Source organism: Phoca vitulina, unplaced genomic scaffold (assembly GCF_004348235.1).
Source record: "Phoca vitulina isolate PV1807 unplaced genomic scaffold, GSC_HSeal_1.0 scaffold7, whole genome shotgun sequence".
Lineage (NCBI taxonomy): Eukaryota > Metazoa > Chordata > Mammalia > Carnivora > Phocidae > Phoca > Phoca vitulina.
In genome coordinates, this window is record NW_022589710.1 from 14,620,189 (window position 1) to 14,644,888 (window position 24,700).

At 40.6% G+C, this 24,700-nt stretch overlaps 1 pseudogene; it reads left to right on the plus strand.

Annotated features, from left to right (window-relative positions):
* The first annotated feature begins 22,293 nt into the window (after positions 1-22,293).
* LOC116632628 lies at positions 22,294-22,507 on the plus strand (annotated as a pseudogene).
* Positions 22,508-24,700: the final 2,193 nt, after the last annotated feature.

The following is a 24,700-nucleotide window of genomic DNA, read 5'->3' on the forward strand; positions in this document are numbered from 1 at the left end:
TCTCTCTCCCTCTACCCTTGCTGCCCCCCCTGCCTGTGCTGTCAAATAAATTTAAAAAAAATCTAAAAAAAAAAAAAAAAAGACTAAGTGGTTAATTGGATGTGGTTGGGAAAAAGAAGGAAGTGAAGGATGACTTCAGAATATTGGGCTGGAACAACAGGAAGGATAGAGTTGCTATCACCTGGAATGAAAACCCATGGGTGGAACAGTTTGAAGAGGAAAATAAGGGAAGCTGCAAAAAAAAAAAAAAAAAAAAAAAAGAAGCCAAAGCTGTATACCCTACACAGGCAGCATCTGTCTAGAGAAAGTAAGTCTTTTTCTAATTTGCAAAAAGAAAGATCAAAAGTTTGGTTTCAGGCATGTTAAGGGATTTATTAGACATTAAAGCAAATTGGTCAAGTAGGCAGTTGAACAAACAAATCTGGAGTTCCCTGAACAGGTCCAGAAAGGAAATATAATTTGGGAGTTGAGAGCTTAATTATACTGTTTAAAGCCACAAGGCTGGATAAGTTCATCACTAGAGAGGGAAAAAATGAAGGAGAGATCCAAGGACTGAGGTCCAGAGTATGCAACGTTAAGAGCTTAAGCTGAAGAGAAAGGACAAGCAAAGGAGACCCAGAAAAAATAAGCAGTGGAGTAGGAGGAAACTTGGGAGGCATCCTGGAAAATTAAAGAAAGTCATGTCAAATACTGCTGACAGATCAAGTAAGGACTGAGAAGTGACCCCTGCAGTTAGCAATCCGGCCGTCCTCCCTGACTTTGACAGGAGCAGTTCTGGTGAAATAGTAGGGCAGAAAGCTTGATTGGTTGCATTTAAGGGAGAATGGGGAGTAAGGAATTGGAGACAAGAAGAGACAGCTCTTTCATAGTTTTGCTGTAAAGAAAAGCAGAAAAATGGAGTCGTTGCTGGCTGTTGTGTTAACCAGCATTTTGTTGATTTAAGTTGGGAGAAACAGTTGCATGCCTGTATGCTAATGGAAACTATCTAGAGAGAGGGGAAATGATGATGCAGGAGAAAGAACAGAATTAATAGAGCAATGTCCTTGAGTAGATAATAAAGAATGGGATCTAGGGCCCAAGTGGGATGATTGCTGCAGCTAACAGCACAGACCATTCCTCCATAGTAACAGGAGAAACCGCGTGTACAGGGGCACTGATGCGGGCAGGCAGGTGGCAGTTGTCCACTGGGAATTGTGGCACATCTATTCCAATTGGTTTATTTTCTGAATAAGAAACAGGAAGGAAAGTCATCAGTTGAGAATGAGGACTGCAAAATGGCGTGAGCATTACTGGCAAAAAAAATTAAAGTCTGATACAAAGAAAGGAGTCGTCAAGGATATTAAACAATAGAAACTTTCATACACTATGGGTGGGGTATGAAAATTGGTAGGCTCACTGGAAACTACTGTGACATTATCCAGGAAAGGCAAAGATGTGCATATCCTATGACTCAGCAATACCATTCTTAGGTATTTATCCTACAGAAATGTGTGTGCCTGTAATACCAGCCCCTGTACAGGAAAAATTAGGGCATGCCTGCTCTTACAGAAGGTGGTAAAAAAAAAAAAAAAAAAAAGAAACAATAACCAATCATCAAGAGAGTATTTACTGTTAGGAGGAAGGAAGGTGTCTGTGATCACGAATGAGCGTACTGAAGATTTAGCAATGTCCTATTTCTTAACCTGGACAATTTGTTAAACTGTACTAAGAGGTTCTGTGCACTTTTATATACTGTTCAATTTCATTAAAAAATGGATTCTATTATGTTTCTCCAAAGAGTTTTGTTTTTGTTTGTTTGTTTATTTGACAAAAAGTTCACTAGGCTGATCGCAAACTCAGAAATCTCAGTTCAGTTCTTTTAGCCTTGGCTGGGAAGCTTGGAGGCTTCCTATATATGTGTCATTCGGGGCTCACTCAGATATTTGGGCAATTGATAGAATTTGGGCCCTCTCTGTGTGGCTCTCTCTTTTCGAGGGCTCCCCCCTTACATTTCAACTGTACGGTTGTCTCAAACTCTATGCTCAGTAAGGATATGGGTTTTCTATCCATGTTTTGGTTTCCTAATGTGACAACTGGGACTTACCTTCAGGCTAAAACCTGTATGAAATTGAAAACCCACTCAGTACTCCGTTCCTTCAAATATCCATGTAAAACACATACATTATGTGCCTACTTTGGTTTGCTTTCTGATGCCTTCACATGGTTGTGTTTTTTTATTTTATGCAAAGTTTATAGTTCTTTTTGGAAGGATTATTCTGATAGAAGTTACTAAGCAATTACCAGAAGCAGAAACTAGCACTTGCTATGAAAATCCAGGAATTTTCTATCTATTGCTTCTAGTGGTGTTTCAATCGAGATAGAAACTCAATGAAATATCTTCTTCTCTCTGTGCTTCTTTGTATTCTTCCTTCCCTGGGGCTGTAAGACTCAACCTCTATGTCTAATTTTAATGCTGCAAGGGCTAAAGATAATAAGAAAGGGGAAAAGTGCATAGATAAATATTTCAAAATATCCCTCTATACATGCAAATATATCAGGGAGGAGGTGACATATTAAAATCATCATTTGAACAAATTAGGTTGTTGGTCTAGCAGATCTTAAAGGAGAAGGATACATGACAGGAGAGAGTACAGAAGGGGGAAAAAGAGAGCTGAATGAGACCCCTTAGTTAGGTCTGAGCTGTGAAGAAAAAGCTGACATCTAGTAGAAGAAGGACGTGCTCCAAAAACAACATAGAGACAAGAAAATGGACAATCCCTAAATTTTAGAATATAGCCTTGTGGCATTTCAAACCTAAAAGATACTTCTCAGATCATCTAAATCCAAAAGCCTTATTTTGGAGACAGGGAAACTGAATCTCACACTTTGCCTGCCTCATAATTTAGTCAAGGTGCCCAATCCCCTCAGCCCAGTTTCAGTGCTATGGTATTCTTTTTAACAGCCTGGGACCTGTTCACATTTGTGTTTTGATTAATCAATGTTGTGTATGATGGCTTTAGGTCTGAGCCACTCAATTCATTCTTAAACATGCTAGAGAATTCCAATATAGAGCCTTTTGTTCCTTCTCTGTATATCTTGGAGTTTTAATCACAGCAGAGTGAATTGAGGCTTTTTTATGATTGCATAGAATACACCAGGCTCTAACTCTCTTTTCTAATTATGATAAAGCCCTGTGGCCTCTGATGGGTTGCCTGGTAGAGTGTCCAGGTATAGATGGCTCACGGGATTTTACAAAGATTAATTCAGATTAGCTCATACATTTATTGAAGGAGGTATCTATTAGGTGTTCTTGTCAGTCTGTGTGACTGCTATTGACAATAATAAAATGATATGAGTTTCAAACTCCCCTGTCCCAGGCTGCCTTCAGATTTAATCATTAGTCAGAATCTGCATTCTTCCCTAAGGTATCTTTTTATTATCTCAAATAAGAGTGACAAGTTGAGATCCGTGAATTTAAAAAATTTTATTTAAATACTACCTCTGTTTCCACAGGTTTATCCTCTCTTCTCAACATCTGGGCTATAACAAAAGTTAACATCTTCTGGGCAAATCAATATACATCAAAATGATTATAATTGTCTTTTTACTCAAAAGATAGTATGTGCTTCTAATGACAGCAGCAGCCAGGTGAAGAGAGAGTAAACCATTGTTCACAACCCAAGACTGAGAGTCGCTATGCTTTCTTTTAAAATGATGCACTATATCCCTCTGCCCTCCTTCAACCAGTAAGAGCCTGGATAATAATTTAACAAATAGTCCCAAGTATTCGACGTAATGAAAGAGTGATTCTAGCTTTAAGGGAGACTAAGCATAAATAATGGGGCTTGTTTTTATTTCCTTCTCTTAAATAAAAAATATAAATGTTAATATTCTTTTAAAATGTACAAACACTGGATCAGTTGGTTAAGCATCCAACTCTTGGTTTCCACTCAGGCCATGATCTCGGGGGGGTTGTGAGATCAAGACTGGTGTCTGGCTCCTTGCTCAGCAAAGAATCTGCTTGAGATTCTCTCTCCCTCTCCCTCTGCCCCTCCCACTTAATGCGATCCCTCGGTCTCTCTCTAAAATAAATAAATAAATCATTTTTAAAAATGTACAAATATCTACCATATTGTTTTTGAGATCATAACTGTATAGCCCAAAGGTAATTTAAAATTTAGCACTTGGAAAAAACAAAAATAGCAGCCATTTGTTCAACAAATACTGGGTGTAGAGTCAAAGAGCAAAAACCATGTTATGCCCAACCCACTGGGGACTTTCGGGTCTCTTCTAATACCCTAGGGATCATTTACCTTTTTTTTTTTGTAATTTTCTGGTTTAATAATAAAATCCTCACTAAGAATATTTTCTCCAGTCCCAGATTACTGCTGTTAGTTACAGTGACAAGCCCGGAACCTCCACAATCTATAATCAGAATTCATGTATAAATAAGACACTAGATTCTGATCTTTTTTTTTTAAGATTTTATTTATTTATGAGAGAGAGAGTGAGAGAGTGGGGAGGGGCAGAGGGAGAGGGAGAAAGAGTCTGAAGCAGACTCCAGCACTGAACGCAGAGCCCCACGTGGGGCTCAATCCCTCGACCGCAAGATCACAATGTGAGCCGAAACCAAGAGTCAGACATTTAACCAACTGAGCCATCCAGGTGCCCTCAGATCCTGGTCATTTTTAAACATAAGATAAATTGTCTATTATTTCCCCAAAACTCCCTACGTAAATATACTAGAGAATGAATTCTATCTGATTAAGCAAATTTGCAACATCAGTAACAACAAGCGCCCACGAGGCTGGGAGACAGCCCTCAAGCACTGCCATGGGGGTCCCAGGCCAGGGCCCTCGCCAGTAGCAGTGATTAGCACCAACGAGCAGCAGCAGGAAGGGGACGTGAGAGAGACAAGCCTTTAACTCTGTCACAACACCTCTCTGACTACGCTCGCTTTTCCCCACCATGGCCCTGACGGTTACTGGACTCTATCACCAATGACCTGGAGAAGATAAATAATGCCAGATCCCTTTAGCCTCCAGACAACTTTACTTTATTTCAATAAAATTGGTGTATAATATTAATGGACACATTTTTACCAACTTTTTTTTGTTGTTGTTATTATCTAAAGGCTAACTCAGAAACCTCCTCTCTCACTAATCATTCAGAAGACCAATATTTGGGTGCCTACCAGGTGTCAGGCAACACAGAAAAGGAGAACCCAAGTAGACAAAGAAGGGATGGGCACCTCAGGCGGAGGAAGATTTGTGCATAGTTTTTCTCATGCCAACCAAGAGCATGTTTGGCTGGTCAGTCGCCTCTAACCACTCAGCAACACTGATCCATCTGGGACCTTGGCTGGTCTTACCTCTGTTAATCCTTATGCATTAAGGAGAGACTCTATATCAAGAAAAATAGATTCCAGGGCGCCTGGGTGGCTCAGTCTAAGCGTCTGCCTTCAGCTCAGGTCATGATCCCAGGGTCCTGGGATCGAGCCCCGCATCGGGCTCCCTGACTGGCAGAAAGCCTGCTTCTCCCTCTCCCACTCCCCCTGCTTGTGTTCCCTCTCTCGCTGTGTCTCTCTATCAAATAAATAAAATATTTTTAAAAAATAGATTCCATTGTAAAAGGACTTATTTCAGTGGGAGCTTGTTATTCAGCCCAAGTTATTGCTAATCCTTGAAAAAGAACCCATCAAGCTAATTTTCAAGAAAAAAATGTGGGAACCGGATATTTAGTACCTAGGTAAGTGGCTGTCGGTGTGGTAGTGCAAGATTTTCATATGGAAAATGTATTTTTGTAATAAATGTTATATGTCAATTATACCTCAATTTAAAAAAAGAAAAGAAAATGCTTTTTTGCATACATGCTTCAGTGGAGTTAACTGTATAAATGACAGATAAGTAAAGTGTAAATGACAGGTGAGAACAGCAGTATCAATATGGTTCTTAAGATGAATTATATTTTATATCGTTTTCAAGGGTTTTTTTAGAAACTCTAATATCCTCTGACTAAAAATGCCTGAATAGATAAATTGTCACCACTAAGATACATGTAATTTTTGGCCTTATGATGTTTTAGCAACAAAACAAAAATCAACTTTTTTTAGGAGAGAGAGAGTGGGGGAGGGACAGAGGGGAAGAGAGAACCTCAAGCAGGCTCCATGTTCAGCAATGCAGAGTCCGACACGGGGCTCAGTCTCATGACCCCGAGACCATGACCTGAGCCACAATCAAGAGGTGGGTGCTTAACCAACTGAGCTACCCAGGCACCCCAAAACTCCATTTTTTATGTATCATGATTCCTTAAGTTCTTTACTAAAACAAATGCATCTTGAAACAAAATGAAAAAGCTAAGCTGAGAACCATACTTGGTTAGATTGGAAAAGAACACATTTGCTTATAGTTTAGCACTATAATTATATTTTTAATATACAATATGTCCCTGAGGGTTTTACTTCAGAAATAATCCCATGAGTCTATCTCAAGACATTAATACATACATGTATACATAATATATGATTAATACAAAAACATAATGTCTTAAGCTTTAAACAAAGTAAATTAATTTATTCCTTCTTAAAAATGACTCTTCATATTATTCCACAAAAGGCATCATGAGTACAATATTTGGTAATGAAATATAAAAATTAAACCAAAACTATCTCAAACACATTCCCTTAAGAGTAAGTAAAAAAGAAAAATAACCAAAGGAAGATGATATCAAGTAAGATTACAAGCATCCTAGTGAAAAAATAAAGAATGTAACCTTATTTCAGGTAGAGACAAAAATATGTGCAGAGTTTAGCTCTTCCTACTACAGTTTTCTAAAAACAACTGAAAAGGAGAAGGGAAGTAGGGAACTTCTAGGAGACCCACTCTAGCCAGGCACTGAGGTGGGCTCTGGGGATTCAGTAAGGAACAAAACAAATATATCCGCCACCTTTATGAAATTTACATGAGAGAGACAAATGAGAACTGAGAAAATACAGTATTACAAATAGTGAAGAAACAACCAAGTGCCAAGAAAAAGAACAATGAGAAACTCTACTTGATTAGTAAGATTAGTACAGACTCACCACCAGTTCCCAAAGATAAATACAGAAACATGTTGTTGTTGTTGTTAATGTTTTTATTAGTTGTTCTGGTGGGTGAAAAAAATAAATGACAATATCAAATTTTTAGAAAAACTTTACCTAGGTCTTACGATCACTGTCTTTGGACTATAAGTTTCTGATTCCTTTCTCCTTGTGTTGTAAGGAAGCCAGAGTGTTTATACTGAATAAAAAAATTTTTATGAAGAATAATAATCCATTTCAAGGATGACTTTTATATATGTTTAACCCCAGTGTTGGTACCACACTGAATGCATGGCCCTTGGCCCCGCCAACATGGAAAATATGAATGGACATACATAACATGATTGCAGTATTCAATCTGGTCTTTAACCACCAGTTCCAGGCTCCATAAAATTGACTTAGTAGAAACTGATATTGATCATGAAGACAGCTAAAGCAGAGATAAACTCTAACCATTTCTCCTCATTTTCCCAACAGCTTCTCAAGGTCAAGGAACATGTCTACCTCATTCTGTAAATCTTCATTAGGTCTAGGACAGGGCCATCTACAAAGGGAGCCTTCCAGGTGCCATTGAGGGAAGAGAAGATATTAAAGGAATTCAGTGAGCTATTTTTACTGAAAGGAAGCACAGCAGCTTGAAACAGTGAGTAGATAAATCTGACACGCACGTAAGAAAGCAGAAGAAATGAGATTGGACTTGCGGGTAGGGGGCAGCCTGAGGAAGGCCTGGAAAACCAAGTCAGAGAGCTGGAACTCTGTAGTAAATGAAAAATCATTAAAGGGAATTCCAGATATGTTTCTCTTCTAGAAAACTACAGGGTGCTTGGGAGGGAAGAGAGGCAGAATTTAGGGAAACTATCAGGATGTGATTAAAGAAAGGGGAAAGGGATAAGGGCCAAGAGTATGATGGTAATGGAATCAATAATTAATGGTAGGAAGAAATATGGGGAAAGAGAGGGAACCAAAGAATACTACAAGGTTCTCACTCATTTGGCTAAAAAAATAATAGTGTCACTAACAAAGGGAATCTCAAGGAAATCAGGAAGGGAGTAAATTTGGAAAGAGACTGAAGAGTTTGGTTATAAGCATGCTGAGTTTGAGATGATCCTAAAGATGTAAATGAAAATATTCAATCAATGGTATGTTATTTATTTGAATCTGCCAAATAATCTGCCATCTGTTTTTAAAAAGATTGAATTGGGGCACGTGGGTGGCTCAGTTGGTTAAGCATCCGACTCGATTTCGACTCGTGTCGTGATCTCAGGGTGGTGGGACGGAGTCCCATGTCCACACCTAGTGTGGAGCCTGCTTAAGATTCTCTCTCTCCCTGTCCTTCTGCCCCTCCCTCCCCCGGATGCACGCTCTCACTCTCTCTCAAAAAAAAAAAAAAAGATTGAATTAACATTTTTAAACTCAAAATGACACATGGTACAATTGTTTTTTTAATGACAGCAATACAAAAACCCACTAAAATAATTAGGGAAATAGCTATCATCAGATATTAGTGAGTTGGAGGGAACAACTGGAAATTCAGAGCTAGAGCTGAAAAATGAGGCCCTCCCTAACAACCTCAGCTAACCTGATTATCTGTGAAGACCCTATTTCCAAAGACCTTCTAAATTTCCAAAGGTCACACATTCACAGGTTCTGGGGTTGGGACTTTGAACATCTTTAGGGAAATACAGTTCAACCCATAACTTTTATTCTACAAAGGTGTGTCAGGGAAAGCATAAGGGACAGTACAATACCCCAGACTAGACTCAGCCATTACCTACCACCACTCACTGAGGCCTGCAGGAAGAACTCTAACTTCCCTCCCTCCAGCCTCTTACTGGCTGAACCCAACCAGAAGCCAGAAAGGAGGAGCCCATTGTTGCTAGAGGTCACCCTCCTAGGATGTGGAGCTGGATGGAGAAAAGGCAAAGAAAATGGGTCCAGAGGGGCAAACACAAGCTCTCTAACCAGAACGCCCTGACAACCTTTAAAATCAGACCCCAGAAAATTCTTATGCTCAGGTGTAGCTTGGGAAATGTTGTGCCACATTAAATTGGTTAGAAAGACAAGGTATTAAGTATCAGTGACTCTTACTTGTGTAACCTAGGATTTGTTTCATTTTTTTTTTATGGAGGACTTTGAACTACTTAACAAGAAAGACATCTACAAATTGCATTTGAGGTAAGAAAAGAGTTTTTGATTTCTTTTGTTTTGTTTTTTACTTTAACAACCTGTAGCTTGGAAATAACACCCCAATTCTGGAACCTTAAGGCTGGGTGATTTGGGAGATGAAGACAATCAGTTATCACAATGGGACCAAGCCCTCCCTGGCACCTGTCAGTGACAGTCTCATTCCTCTGTGATCTTGTGCTCACGAAAACTGGGACTTAATTGAGAAAGCCTGGAGCTCTGATGCAACTCACACACATGCAAAACCCCACACTGAACCAGCAGGAAGAAGACTACGACATCGTGTATCTTTCTCAGAGTAGGGAGGCCCTTACCTCCACAATCTTGTCTGCTTCCCCTGCTTCAGAACATACCAAACATGCAACAACCGAACCAGGGATGACGCCTGGGAGTTCAGTGCCTTCATTCTGTGAATTAATTTGGCTTTCACATATGGGTTGTTTTTCTAGAATACAGGATTACTACATTATGAAATTCTAATTGTTTCTGCTATCTTGCATGACCTGCCTGGGAGATGAGATGCAAATTAAGACATAATATAATTATGGCTGCTCTTGCCCTATTCAAATGTATTTTTCTTCTCCAACAGGTTCAGGTACGAGGCTTTTCTTCTGTTTAGCTTCCAGCATCCCATTCTATCTCCCTTTTGTCACCTAGGGACTCTACCCTGGTGAAACGCCTAGCATCACCGTAAGATAGTGAGGCTTTTTGTTTTAAACAAACATATCAGGACTTCTGCATCCAGATAAAGTCTTATCTTTCTAAATAATCATCCTAGGAGGCTAAATATTTAGTCCACATGGCTGCGTTTTGATACCAGTGAACTCAAATTAAAAGACTATATTTAAAAAAAAAACCCTTTATCAAATACTGTATCAAAAATACTATATGGGAGGCGTGTGCAGAGACAGGGCTTATGGCACCTTAATGCCCATGGAGAGTTTACAGAGGCAGAAACCTCTCTTCTCTCCCACCAGCTGTTAAAGGCTCCTCTTAGGGGCGCCTGGGTGGCTCAGTCGTTGAGCATCTGCCTTCGGCTCAGGTCATGATCCCAGGGTCCTGGGATCGAGTCCCGCATCAGGCTCCCTGCTCCTTGGAGAGCCTGCTTCTCCCTCTGCCTCTCTCTCTCTGCAGGAAGCCTGCTTCTTCCTCTCCCTCTGCCGCTCCCCCTGCTTGTGTTCCCCTCTCTCACTGTGTCTCTCTCTGTCAAATAAATAAATAAAATCTTAAAAAAAAAAAAAAAGACTTTAAAAGCTCCTCTTAGACCCTTTGCCAGCTGCCCACCCTGATTTAGGCCCAGTATCTTTCAGGACAGAACTAAATGCCTGATGGACGGAAACTTTCCCCCTCTCCCACCACCCCCCCCCCCCAAAAAAAGAAAAAAAGACACAGGGTGGGGGGAGGGAAGGAAAGGAAAGGCAAGAAATCAAAGAGAAATAAATGTCTTTGGGTAGAGTATCTGAAAAATCTCTCAATAAGGCATTTAGGCACGTAAGGATGTTACAAGTGTGAGTCATTTACGACAGCAAATACTTGATGTTGGTGAAGTGTTCAACCACGATAGTCTTTTATGGACTATCCATACAATGAAATAGTTTGCTGGGACTTAAAGCTATGGTCTGGACCTGCTTTCACTGACACAGAAACTTGTTAGGTAGGAAAAGCAGGTTACGGAACTAGAAGTATAATGTAATCTCATTTTTAAAAATATGTATGTTTGCATGTATCTTTGAATATGTGTGTATGTGTACACAGAGAAAAAGAGAGAGAGAATAGAGGAAAGATTTGATTAAACACCAAGATGTAAATGGATATTTTTGAGAGATAACAACTATGGATGATTTCTTTCTTTTTGCTTATTTCTATTTTCTAATGTTTATACAAGAACTATGATTTACATGGGTAAAAAGGAAAGAGAACTGCCAAGAAGAAAACTTAGTAGCTGTGGCTGAAGATGATCATTTAAGTAGTGACCTAGCATTTACTTTTTTTTTTACTCTATCACTTACAAAAGCAATACTATGCCATAAATACATACAGTGATAAGATTTATATACAAATCTCCAGAGGCCACATCTAGTGCTCTTTTAAAATCATCAGTCTCAGGGTGCCTGGGTGGCTCAGTCGGTTAAGCATCTGCCTTCAGCTCCGGTCATGATCTAGGGGTCCTGGGAGCAAGTCCCACATCAGACTCCATGCTCGGTGGGGAGCCTGCTTCTCCCTCTCCCTCTGCCTGCCTGCCACTCACGCTCTCTCACTCACTCTATCATGATCTCTATCAAATAAATGAATGAAATCTTAAAAAAAACAGCAGTCTTTACAGCTCCAACATGTATTACGTGAAAAAGCAAAATCAAGAGGCAGAAAATGCAGAGTATGCAACCAAGTGTTCACAAAAGAAGGGAAAATAAAGAAGATAGATTTGACTGGCACACGTGTGCATAAAAGTTACCCGAAGGGTAAATAGGAAACCTGTAACAGCGTTCACCTGTGAGGAAACCAAGTGAGCTGAGGGGGGGCAGGGCGTTTGAAACCTGTGAATGGGTTACCTAGTCCAAAATGAAATTTTTAGTTAGTCTTTTGTACTTCTCAGGGACTTATCTTTTTTATCGTGTATTCCCAGAATTGTACCTAAGTGACTGGTTGAGTGGTTCAGTCTTGACTTAATATCGGTGATATTCAAATCTTCATCTGCATGAGTCTTTCTTTTTTTTTCCATATCTACCTGGTCTCTTTTCAAATGTTAAAAGGAGATGACCTGGGTAGAAGGAGACAGCCATCTATTTCACATAGTTTCACCCCATCCTTCTTAATGGTGGGCTGACCAAGGTCAAACAGAAAATAAAGCCCAGTTGAGAGTGTGCTGCTAACAGGCTTGTAGGAGGCGCAGGCTCTCATTCATCGTTCTATTTTGAATCCAATATTAACTTCTCGTGGATGACAATGCTGCCTCCATTATTTCCCCATTAACACGGTGCACCCAAGGGGAACATCTGCCCAACACTAATGAGCTATTCACAGGAGAAACAAGAACAGGGTACCCGGAGCCAAGGTAAAACAATTAGAGGGAAAGGAAGACTGTTGGCTCCTGACCTAAATTGAATTGCTTTTAAGAGACAGAAACAGATTTTTAATTATGTAATCCCTTTCTCATTTCCTTTCAAACTTAAAGGTCAAAATCCCCTTTTAAATGCTAAGGGCCAGATCTAATATTATTGTGTCTGTGAGGACCGGCTGGTCTGAAACCTGGACAGGTGCCCTGCTTAACCCACAGGGAGGCAAAGCATGTTTTTTTTTTTTTTTGTCTTTGCCATCATCCGAACTACTCTTTGGAAGAATTCATTAATAACTGCTGTCTTTCTCCCTTTGCATTTCATTTTTCTCTCCAAATAGTATTCTAAGAGAAACTGAGTCAGCCTTTACCAAGAAAAAGAACAGAAGTCATGAAGATCTGGGGTAAGAGGAAGTCTAGTTAACTTTCACTTTTGCAAGACTTGACTGTGAAATTGCTTTAACTTACATCTCTTTCTCACATCTGAAGATTTGCATTTCTTTTTTTTTAATTTTATTTTATTATGTCACCATACAATACATCATTAGTTTTTGATGTAGTGATCCACAATTCACTGTTTTTGTATAACACCAGTGCTCCATGCAGTACGTGTCCTCCTTAATACTAATCACTGGACTAACCCATCTTCCCACCCCCCTCCCCTCTAAAACCCTCAGTTTGTTTCTCAGAGTCCATAGTCTCTCATGGTTCGTCTCTCCCTCCAATTTCCCTCCTTCATTTTTCCCTTCCTTCTCCTAATGTCCTCCATGCTATTCCTTATGTTCCACAAATAAGTGAAACCATATGCTAATTGACTTTCTATGCTTGACTTATTTCACTTAGCATAATCTCCTCCAGTCCCACCCATGTTGATGTAAGAGTTGGGTATTCATCCTTTCTGATGGCTAAGTAATATTTCATTATATATTTGGGACCACATATTCTTTATCCATTCATCTGTTGAAGGGCATCTCAGCCCTTTCCACAGTTTGGCTATTGCAGACATTGCTGCTATGAACATTGGGGTGCATATGGCCCTTCTTTTCACTACATCTATGTCTTTGGGGTAAATACCCGGTAGTGCAATTGCTGGGTCATAGGGTAGCTCTATTTTTAATTTTCTGAGGCACCTCCACACTGTTTTCCAAAGTGGCTGTACCAACTTGCATTCCCACCAACAGTGTAAGAGGGTTCCCCTTTCTCCACAACCTCTCCAACATTTGTTTCTTGCCTTGTCAAGTTTTGCCATTCTAATGGGTGTAAGGGGGTATCTCAGTGTGGTTTTGATTTGAATTTCCCTGATGGCTAATGATGATGAACATTTTTTCATATGTCTGTTAGCCATTTGTATGTCTTCTTTGGAGAAGTTCTGTTCATGTCTTCTGCCCATTTTTTGACTTATTTGTTTTTGGGTGTTGAGTTTGAGAAGTTCTTTATAGATCTTGGATACCAGCCCTTTATCTGTAGTGTCATTTGCAAATATCTTCTCCCATTCTGTGGGTTGCCTCTTTGTTTTGTTGACTGTTTCCTTTGCTGTGCAGAAGCTTTTTGTCTTGATGAAGTCCCAAAAGTTCATTTTTGCTTTTGTTTCACTAGCCTTTGGAGATGTTATCTTGAAAGAAGTTGCCGTAGCCGATGTTGAAGCGGTTATTGCCTATGTTCTCCTCTAGGGACATGGATTCCTGTCTCACATTGAGGTCTTTCATCCACTTCGAGTTTATCTTTGTGTATGGTGTTTGAGAATGGTCGAGTTTCATTCTTCTGCACGTGGCTGTCCAATTTTCCCAGCACCATTTATTGAAGAGACTTTTTTCCATTGCATATTTTTTCCTGCTTTGTCGAACATTATTTGACCATCGAGTTGAGGGTCCATATCTGGGCTCTCTATTCTGTTCCATTGGTCTATATGTCTGTTTTTGTGCCAGTACCATGCTGTCTTGGTGATCACTGCTTTGTAATACAGCTTGAAATCGGGCAACGTGATGCCCCCAGCTTTTTCTTTTTCAACATTTCTTTGGCGATTCGGGGTTTTTTCTAATTCCATACAAATTTTAGGATTGTTTGTTCCAGCACTTTGAAAAATGTCATTGAAATTTTGATCGGGATGGCACTGAAGGTATAAATTGCTCTGGGTAGCATAGACATTTTAACAATGTTTATTCTTCCAATCCATGAGCATGGAATGTTTTCCCATCTTTTTGTGTCTTCTTCAATTTGTTTCATGAGTGTTTTGTAGTTCCTAGAGTATAGATCCTTTACCTCTTTGGTTAGGTTTGTTCTGAGGTATCTTACGGTTTTTGGTGCTATTGTAAATGGAATCATTTCTTTAATTTCTCTTTCTACAGATGCATTGTTAGTGTATAAGTTCATAAAATCCATCTATGAAAAACCCACAGCGAATATCATCCTCAATGGGGAAAAGCTGAGAGCCTTTCCCTTAAGATCAGGAACACGTCAAGGATGCCCACTCTCACCACTATTGTTCAACATAGTACTAGAAGTCCTAGCAACAGCAATCAGACAACAAAAAGAAATAAAAGGTATTCAAATTGGCAAAGAAGAAGTCAAACTCTCTCTTTTCGCAGATGACATGATACTTTATGTGGAAAACCCAAAAGACTTCACCCACAAGTTACTAGAACTCATGCAGCAATTCAGTAATGTGGCAGGGTACAAAATCAATGCACAGAAATCAGTTGCTTTCTGACCATTTGCATTTCAATCATGGATCAGAGTGAGAGACTTTTCTTCTCTCACTCTTTCCCTGGGCCCTTCTTTCTCCCCCTTCACAGAGCCTACCTACCTCCATCCTCCCAAGCCCAGCGAGGTCCACCATCTCTGCAACATCTTCCCAGATGCATCAGCTGCCTCTGTTCTTGCTCTTCTCTGACTTCCTGCATCTCTCTGTCCATCCGCTCACCCTGGCCTACATCATCTTATCTTTCACTGGCAAGAAATCTCATAAAGGGACTGCATTGGTTCCCGTAAGAGGAAGGAGAAGGAATTAAGGGCCAGCTGTGTCCAGACGTTCCTTCAGTGTCATTAGGATCTCTGCCTCCTTCTCCATCTCTTTGCCTTTGCTTTCCCTCTATGCAGTTTCTTCCCCAGTCAAGCTCTCCCCACAAGGTGGCTTATACAATCCTAGGAGTTGGAGACCCCAGGAAAAGAGACCCTCTTCCCCAAAGTTCTGGAAGAAGTCCTGAGGCTGTTGGCAAGAGGCCCAGCCCTGAGGTATAGGCTCACCTCTGGCATAGGGGTCAAGATCAGCCCCACCCAGGGCACCTGGGTAGCTCAGTCGGTTAAATGTCTCCTTCAGCTCAGGTCAAGATCCTGGGGTCCTAGGATCAAGCCCCGCATCGGGATCCCTGCTGGGTGGGAGTCTGCTTCTCCCTCTCCCACTCCCCCTACCCCCCTGCTCATGCTCTCTCTCTCTCTGTATCTCTCGGTCTCAAATAAATTAAACAAATCTTAAAAAAACAAAAAAGCAAAAAAAAAAACAGATCAGTTCCACCCAAAGCCCATGCACTGAGAAGGGGGAAGAGAGGATCCCAAAAGAAGGTTTCTCATTCCAAAAGGAACAATGCTACACAGACAAAAATAAAAGTTGTCTTCCTGATCTAGTACTATTATGCTCCAGATTTATGTGTGTACATCTTGTTTTGCCTGCCTAGACAGTGTGCTCCTGGCGGTCAGAGACTCTCACTCTCCTTCACCACCTGGCCTCGTATGAGATACGTCATTACTACATATTCTATATATATTCATTGAATAAGAAAATTCCTCCTGTCTGAATAATGAGAAGTCTGGTGAAAATCCCAAAGTCTCTACAGGACTGGAAACCACCATACACAGGAAAGAAATTCCCACCATTGGGGCCAATAGACAGTGTTTTCAAGGGTGACGGGCCCCTGCAGCTCCTCATTGCCTATCCAGAAATCCCAAATATCAGGCGGAAAATTCCAGCTGCTTGGCTTCCCTTGTAAAGAGCCTGGAACTGGAATTGGTGACCTTTTTCTTCAAGGGGCCATAGGGCACATACCCTAGACTTTGTGGCCCTGCGGTCTCCATTGTAGCTATTCGACTCTGCAGTTCGTGGCATGAAAGCAGCTGCAGACAACGTGTAAATGAACGTGCATGGCTGAGTTACAATAAAACTTTACTGATGGGCACTGAAATTGGAATTTCACATCATTTTCACATGTCATAAAATATTTTCTTTCAACAATTTAGAACGGAGAAATATTCTTAGTTTGCAGACCATACAGAAACAGGCAGGGGGCCAGAATTGGCTCATGGGCCATAGTTTGCCAACCCTTGTCCTAGAGTATTTCAGTTTTTTGTATTGTGGTGTTTTTGGTCTTTTTTTTGGTTGGTTTGTTTTTAGAAGGACCTTCTTATAACTTTATCAGAATAAGATAAAAAGCAAATTTGGCAATTTTAGCATTTTCACTTGAAGATTAACTTTTTGAGAGGTATAACCAGTTGAGGTTACAATGTGATGGTACTTGAGTGTCCTGAAGTCTTTCAAATCTGTTGTCTCTGGGGTGCCTCAGTGGCTCAGTCGGTTAAGCAGCTGAGTCTTGGTATCAGCTCAGGTCCGAATCTTGTGGGCGTGGGATCAAGTTCTGAGTGGGGCTCTGTGCTCAGTGGGGAGCCTGCTTCAGATTCTCCCTTCTTCTCCCTCCCGCTCATTCTCTGTCTCTCCTTCTTTCTTGCTCAAATAAATATTTTTTAAAAATTTGTTCTCTCAATCTGAGGGCTTGCAAAAACGATTTAACCATGTTTATTGAGGTTTTCTAGAATTGCAGCCATGGAGGCCCCATACCAGCAAATAACCCTCTACAGATTTAAAAGCCATGTGTCTAAGCATGCTGACTCTCAGGTTACCAATGAACATACGGTTAATTTAGCTAATAGTCACATTACCATGTATTCAGCCCCAAAGTGATAAATGTGCAGTTAACCCAGGGGGACCTTTCTGTCATGTATTAATTCATTCAACGTTTGAGTGCTTACTATGTTCACATTGGATAACAATAGCAATGATCATTTTACTTATTCCACAAAGGAATTAAAGTAGCTAAAAAACATTTACATGATATCCTAAAATGTTTAAGAATAACTGGTCATTTATGTGTCATTATGTCATTTAATTCTCCTCCCAGCTTGGTGAGTTAGTTGGGAAAGTTTATATTATTGTGGAAACCCACATCCCTACAAGGAAACAGCCAGAGAGGTTAAGGGACTTGAGGAATCGGAACTTAAATCTAAGTCCTTTGGCTCTAAATGCTTGTTTTCTGTCCATGATACTTGCTCAAAGACAGAGCACCAAATAGCTAATGATGTGCCTGACATTTTTAAATACACATGGAGACAATTATAGAATAGTGAGACTATCGATCTCTTTGCAGGAACAGAATTTTAAACTGAAAATCCTATCTTGAGGCAAACAGGACTTTTTTAAAGATTTTATTTATTTATTTGAGAGAGAGAGTGCGTGAGAGAGCACAAGCAGGGGGGAGGGGCAGAGGGAGAAGCAGACTCCCTGCCAAGCAGGGAGCCTGATGCGGGACTCAATCCTAGGATCCTGGGATCATGACCTGAGCCAAAGGCAGACACTCAACTGACTGAGTCACCAGGCACCCCGAGGCAAACAGGATTTTAAGAACAGAAGATGACCTTAGTTGCTGTGTCTTTGGAAAACTCCAACAATGGAAATACAGGCATCATCCCTGCAGAAAATACAAATGCATGTCCCCCTAAAGAAGACCAGCCCTAGAATAACATAGGGTCTTGTCTCTGCCCTGTTTGCCAAGCTTTATCCTCTTTGCTCTTGCTGCACATGTGTCTGTGTTTCTTTTCCTCCTGAGCTAACCTGCACCTAACAAACCAGAAGGTATCTGAGGAATACTGGTGACCTAGAAAGATTCTAAAACAAAACGCCTGTTCAGAGAGGACATCAAATATCCCAGGTGTGGAGTATGAACCATTACAGACTTTAATGACCGGTGAAGCACACAGCCTACCACCTCGCTCCTAGGGAAACTTTTGCACCATCTCTCAAGAACCCACCTCATTTACCGTGCATCCATAACTTTGCCTCTGCACTCCATCCGCATACAGACAGATTTGACAATGGTATAAGGACCTAATATCCTGAATTCAGTGTTATTTATAAGTACTTGTATATTAATCATACCTCCAACTAGAAAGTGACCTCTTTTTTTTTAAGATTTATTTATTTGAGAGAGAGAGAGAGCACAAGGGGGGAAGGGGCAGAGGGAGAGAATCTTCAAGAAGACTCACTGCTGAGCGCAGACCCTGCGTCGGGCTCCATCTCATGACCCATGAGATCCTGACGACCCGAAACCAACAGTCAGACGCTTAATCGAGTGAGCCACCCAGGTGTCCCTAGAATGTAACGTTTTGACATCAGTTTCACTTCCTTGTATCCCCGCCCCTTTGTCAGTATCTACCACAGCAAGAGTCATTGTGACAGTCTATTATATCAGTGGTTCACAGTGAACCACAACATCCAATATTCACACATTTGCATGCTTCCCTCCCTATTTAGAGCATACCATGGACTGGTGTTAATCATAGAACTGGAAGTGGCACTGTCAATCCCTGGCCTAAGCCTTGAGAAGATCTGGAACTTCCGCTTTTGAACCCATGGGAGTTCTGAGCTACTATATGAGAAGTTGGGCTGCCCTGCTGAAGAGGAGGCGGCCCTGTCATCCCAGCGTCCCAATTTAGCTCTGCCCCCAGCTGCTCCAGAAGTTGACTGACGCACAGGAGTGACCATCAATAAGATCAACAGAATTCTGCAGCTGAGCCCATACTGCAGAACTATAAGAAAATTAAGGGTTTGTTTTATTGTTTTAAGCCCCTAAGCTTTGGGATTTATTATGCAATAATGGATAACTGAAACGGGTACTTGAAAAATATTTGTAGAATGAATAAATGAATGGAATTCATTTTTTTCTTACTTTTGCTAAAAAACTACCATGGCAACAAATGTGACACTAAAAACTCATAAAGAAACAGAACAAATGAACAAACAAAACAAAACTCATGGATACAGAGAACAGACGGGTGGCTGCCAGAGAGGAAGGGGGTTGAGGGTGACATGGGTGAAGGGGGTCAAGAGGCACAAGCTTATAGTAATAAAACAAATAAGTCATGGGGATGTAATGTACAGCATGGTGACTATAGTTAATAATATTGTATTTCATATTTGAAAGTTGCTAAGAGAGTAAATCTTAAAAGTTCTCATCACAATAAAAAAAAATTTTAAATTTAAATTTTATAACTTTTATGGGGATTGATGGTAACCAGAGTTATTGTGATCATTTCACAGTGTGTACAAATACTGAATAATTATGTTGTGCACCTGAAACCAGTATGTTATATGTCAATTATACCTCAATTTTTATTTTTTTTTAAAGATATTATTTATTTATTCATGAGAGACAGAGAAAGAGAGAGAGAGAGAGGCAGAGGGAGAAGCAGGCTCCCCACGGAGCAGGGAGCCCAATGCGGGACTCGATCCCTGGACCCTGGGATCATGACCTGAGCTGAAGGCAGATGCTTAACCATCTGAGTCACCCAGGCGCCCAATTATACCTCAATTTTTTAAAAAAATTGTAAATACCATTCAGTCCATCTGAAAAAAAATTTAAAAACTCATAAAGAGTGGATTAAGAAGAAGGAAAATGCATGGAAAAAGAGAAAAAAACACATTTCCTGAGAACCTTCTATGCACCAGGTGTTGCACCAAGGCATTTTCACATTCACATTTCATTTTCTCAACAACAACCTAATGAGGTAGTTATTATTTTCCTGCACTTTCTACTGATGAGAAAATTGAAACTCTGACAAGTAGTTTAACGTGGTCAAACGGTTGTAAAGTGTCAAAACTTGGATTCAAATACTAAACCTGCTGCTGACAATGACCTTGTTGTCCCTACTCCATCATACTGCCCTCATAGACACTTGTAGCCTGTGAGGTGTCATCAACAGCCCCAGCTTCAACAGCGGTGAAGATTCCGCGGGATCTTTTCTTTTTTAATTTTTTTTATTGTTATGTTAATCACCATACATTACATCATTAGTTTTTGATGTAGTGTTCCATGATTCATTGTTTGCGTATAACACCCCGTGCTCCATGCAGTACATGCCTTCTTTAATACCCATCACCAGGCTAACCCATCCCCCCACCCCCCTGCCCTCTAGAACCCTCAGTTTGTTTCTCAGAGTCCATAGTCTCTCATGGTTCGTCTCCCCCTCCGATTCCCCCCGCCTTCATTTTTCCCTTCCTACTATCTTCTTCTTCTTCTTTTTTTTTTTTTTTAGATTTTATTTATTTATTCGACAGAGAGAGACAGCGAGAGCAGGAACACAAGCAGGGGGAGTGGCAGAGAGAGAAGCAGGCTTCCCGCTGAACAGAGAGCCTGATGCGGGGCTTGATCCCAGGACCCTAGGATCATGACCTGAGCCGAAGGCAGATGCTTAACGACTGAGCCACTCAGGCGCCCCTTCTTTTTTTTTTTTTAACATGTAATGTATTATTTTCCACGGGATCTTGAGCTGCTTCCGTGACTCCATACACTCAATTTTCAGCTCCCCATGCAGGACACTCCTGCACTGACACTGACTCTTCCTTCCTACAATCCATCCCAACTCCCAGAACTGTTACAAAGTTTCAACAACTCCTTTTTGAAACCCTTCAGGTCAGTCTGGGTGCAAGGGGCCCCAGTGATCCCTCTGGGCCAGATGTCGTTGTAAGGATAGTATCTCGGAATCCTAGAAAAACAAGAAGAGAAACTATACGCCCCAGTGCAGCACATGAAAATGCATACCATATCCTGACACACGCGTGGACATGCTCGGTAAATCTGGGTGTGACAGTGAATAAGTATGCATTTTTTTACAAGCTCCCCAAATGATTCTGATACACAATCAGGTTTGAAAACCACTGTCCTGGTCCATTTAAAAATATAACTAATTCAGGAAAAACTGGTAGTTTTTACCCCTCAGGGCACATGTCATACTAATGGTATGTGAAAGATGATACATTCTTAATTATGTGGCCTATCTTGACATCTTCAATTCACTAGATGTCATCAACTATCTTCTTTAATGCTGAGGCATAAAACCAGTTTAATATCTCAAAAGGTTTTAAAAATCTCAGTAGTCATCCTAAAACTGGTACCATTACCCCATAAAATGGCACAGATTTAGATTTGATTCTTTGAAGGGGTATTAATGCACCCTTACTATAATGTTTCCAGCTGATACACTTAAGAATATATAACTTGCCTTCATGTTTCTCTACTTTGCTAATTAAATGTAATGTTACGGCTTCCAGGTCAAAGTGGAATCTGGTTAACATTTTCCCATAAAGATGCTCCTACGTTTGCACTAAAATAGCCATGAAAATATAAGACAAAACCCACCATACATATACCTTAGTGATCAATAACCTTATGGCTGAATCTTAGTGGAATCAAACAAAGCCCAAGGCATGTGCAAACGCACAAAGAGAAAAACCTATTTGTTGTTCATCACACCACACAGTCTGGTTTGCATCATGAAAAAGAAGCTTCTTGGCGAAAAAAAAATAATACAGATTTTTTAATTGAAACAAACAACAAGATTTTTTTATTGAAGTATAATATAGATACAGAAAAGCTCATGTATCATAAATGATACATTGGCTTTTTACAAACTAAACTCATCTGTGTAACTAGCACCCACACCAACAGATTACCAGCGGCCCAAAAAGTGCCCTCAGGCCCCTTCCCAACCACCACCCCAACCCCCCAACACCAGGGTTTGAGCTTCACCGAAAAATCAGGAAAGATATTTCTATTCCCCCCACTTTCAGTTCACGGACTCAGAGTCCAAGAGAATGTAACACCCACTTTGCGTCCTCCCTTCTCGCCTCTTGCCGTGAGTGTCCCTCCTGGACGCGCCCCTGCACCCCCACCCAGCCATGCCTTGCAAAACTGAAGAAATCAAGGACTTTCTGCTCATACCCGGGCGAAACGATGCCGAATACATCAAGATCAAGAAAACTAAGGATAATGTGAAGTTTAAAGTTCGATGCAGCAGATACCCTTTACACCGTGGTCATCACATACAAAGAGAAGGCAGAGAAACTGAAGCAGTCCCTGCCCCCAAGTTTGGGAGTGAAGGAGCTGAAATGAACCTGGCACAATGATTTGAACTGCATTACATTTTTTAAAATTCTTAAAAAAAAAAAAAAGAATGGAACAACCAGAGAAAAAGGCAGCTGCCCCCTATGCTCCCTCGGGGGCTCCTCTCTGTGCCAAATACAATATCACACAAGCCTCTCCTTCCCTACCCTACTCCCCCAAATCTCTGTACCCAGGCAGAGTCTGCAAATGGCAGGCAGTGCTGGGTGATCGGTATGTGTGCAGAGCTGCAAGGAGATGCGGTGAGGGACTGGTGGCAGCTGGTGGCTTCTGCCGTAGGGACCCTGACTGCTGGGGACTGTAGTTTTTATGTATGAGGATGCTTTGTGTATCACAGAATCAGACATTAGAGCTAGATGGCGTGTCAGTGAAACAAATGCCTACTTAGAAATGGGGAGTTAAGTGGAAGGCTCAGTGCATTAACCTGCCCTTCTCTGCAAGAGACCATAAAAAAACATTCATCTCCTCTGAAAAAGAGACCATATGAAAACATCTTTGGACGTATCAATACATCGACATGTTTTTGTGGGAGATACAGGTGAGGGGAAAATAACAAAAGGCCTCCTCACCTGCCTGATGACAAATACACCGTCTGGATTCATCTCACCTTGTTCAAGGGATAAAAAGAAGGAAAACCAACATGAGTCTATGGGAAGAAATTACAGGATAAAGAAAAAGAGAACCATATGGAAAAGACCAGGAAAAAAAAGAGCTAAGCTCCAAAAATAAACTATTTCTGTTCTCCAGAAGAAAATTTCCAAACCCTGATTAGCCCTTTAAGGACAATATAAAAAGACACAGGGTTTAACAAAGAGAAGCGGGACAAGGAAGGAGCAGGCTGGAATGAGATGGCAAAATGATCATCTTAAAGAGACTGAAAGCACTCTGACACACAGTACTGTTTTAGTGAACAGTTTGATAATATCTACGAGTTTAATTATATGCATGCCCTATTACCCAACAAACCCTCTCCTAGATAGAATCTTTACCCAAAGAAATGTCACAGGGGCACCAGGATACACATTTCAAGTTAATAATACCATACTGAATATTGGAAATTTGCTAAGAGAGTAGATTTTGGGGGCTGTAAGTATGTGAGGAGAAGAAATGTTAATTAGGGGCACTTGGGTGGCTCAGTCAGTTAGGTGACCGACTCTTGGTTTCAGCTCAGGTGATGATCTAGGGGTTGTAAGATCGAGCCCTGCATCAGGCTCCATGCTGAGCGCAGAGTCTGCTTGGGATTCTCTCTCTCCAATTCTGCCCCCCTCCCTCAAATAAATAATCTTTTTTTTTTTTAAGATATGTTAATTAGCTTAACTGTAGTAATCATTTCACTATGTATATCAAATCACCGTGTTGTATAGCTTAAATATATACAGTTTTATTTTTTAAAAGTTTTTAAAGAATGTTTTTGGCAGAATTGCTTGTAGTAGCAAAAACAAACAATCCAACAGCCCAACTGTACATAGGATAATGTGGTAGTATACACAAACGATAGAATACTCTTCAGAAATGAACATGAGCAACCTAAAACTACTCACCACAGCACACATGAATGTCACAAATATCATGCCTTGTGGAAGAAGCCAGATAAAACCTTCATATTGATTGATTTCATGTATATAAAGTTCAAAAGCTAACCTACAATATTTAGAGATGCATACATAGGTAGTCAAACTATTAAAAAAGAAAAAGTAAGGCAGTGATTACTACCAAAGTCAGACATGCGTGACCTTTGAGAGGAGCAAGGCTTTGTGCTTGGGATGAGGCATGTGGGGAGCCCTGGAGTGTTGCAGTATTCTCTTTCCTAACCTGAGGTGGTACACAGTTCATTCTCTAAGTATTTCTCAAGCTGTACCTTCAGGATGTAGACACTTTTCTGTATGTGCATCATATTTCACAACTTTAAAAAGTATTAGAAACATATCAGCAGAATTAAATCTAGGTTGACAGAAAAGGTGGGTTTGATAAGAGAAAAAAATGAAGGGAAACTTGTATTCTCTTATAAACTCAGAGGTGGAGACCAAAGATGGCAGCAAGGAGAGGTGAGATGGTGACCATGGAGGAAAAAAAAAAAGATGAGCTTGGAATTTAGACAACTTGAGATCCCCAGAAAAAAAGTCCAATATAAACCAGAAGGGGAAATCTAATAAATGATAACTGAGTAACATAACACGTGCTAGG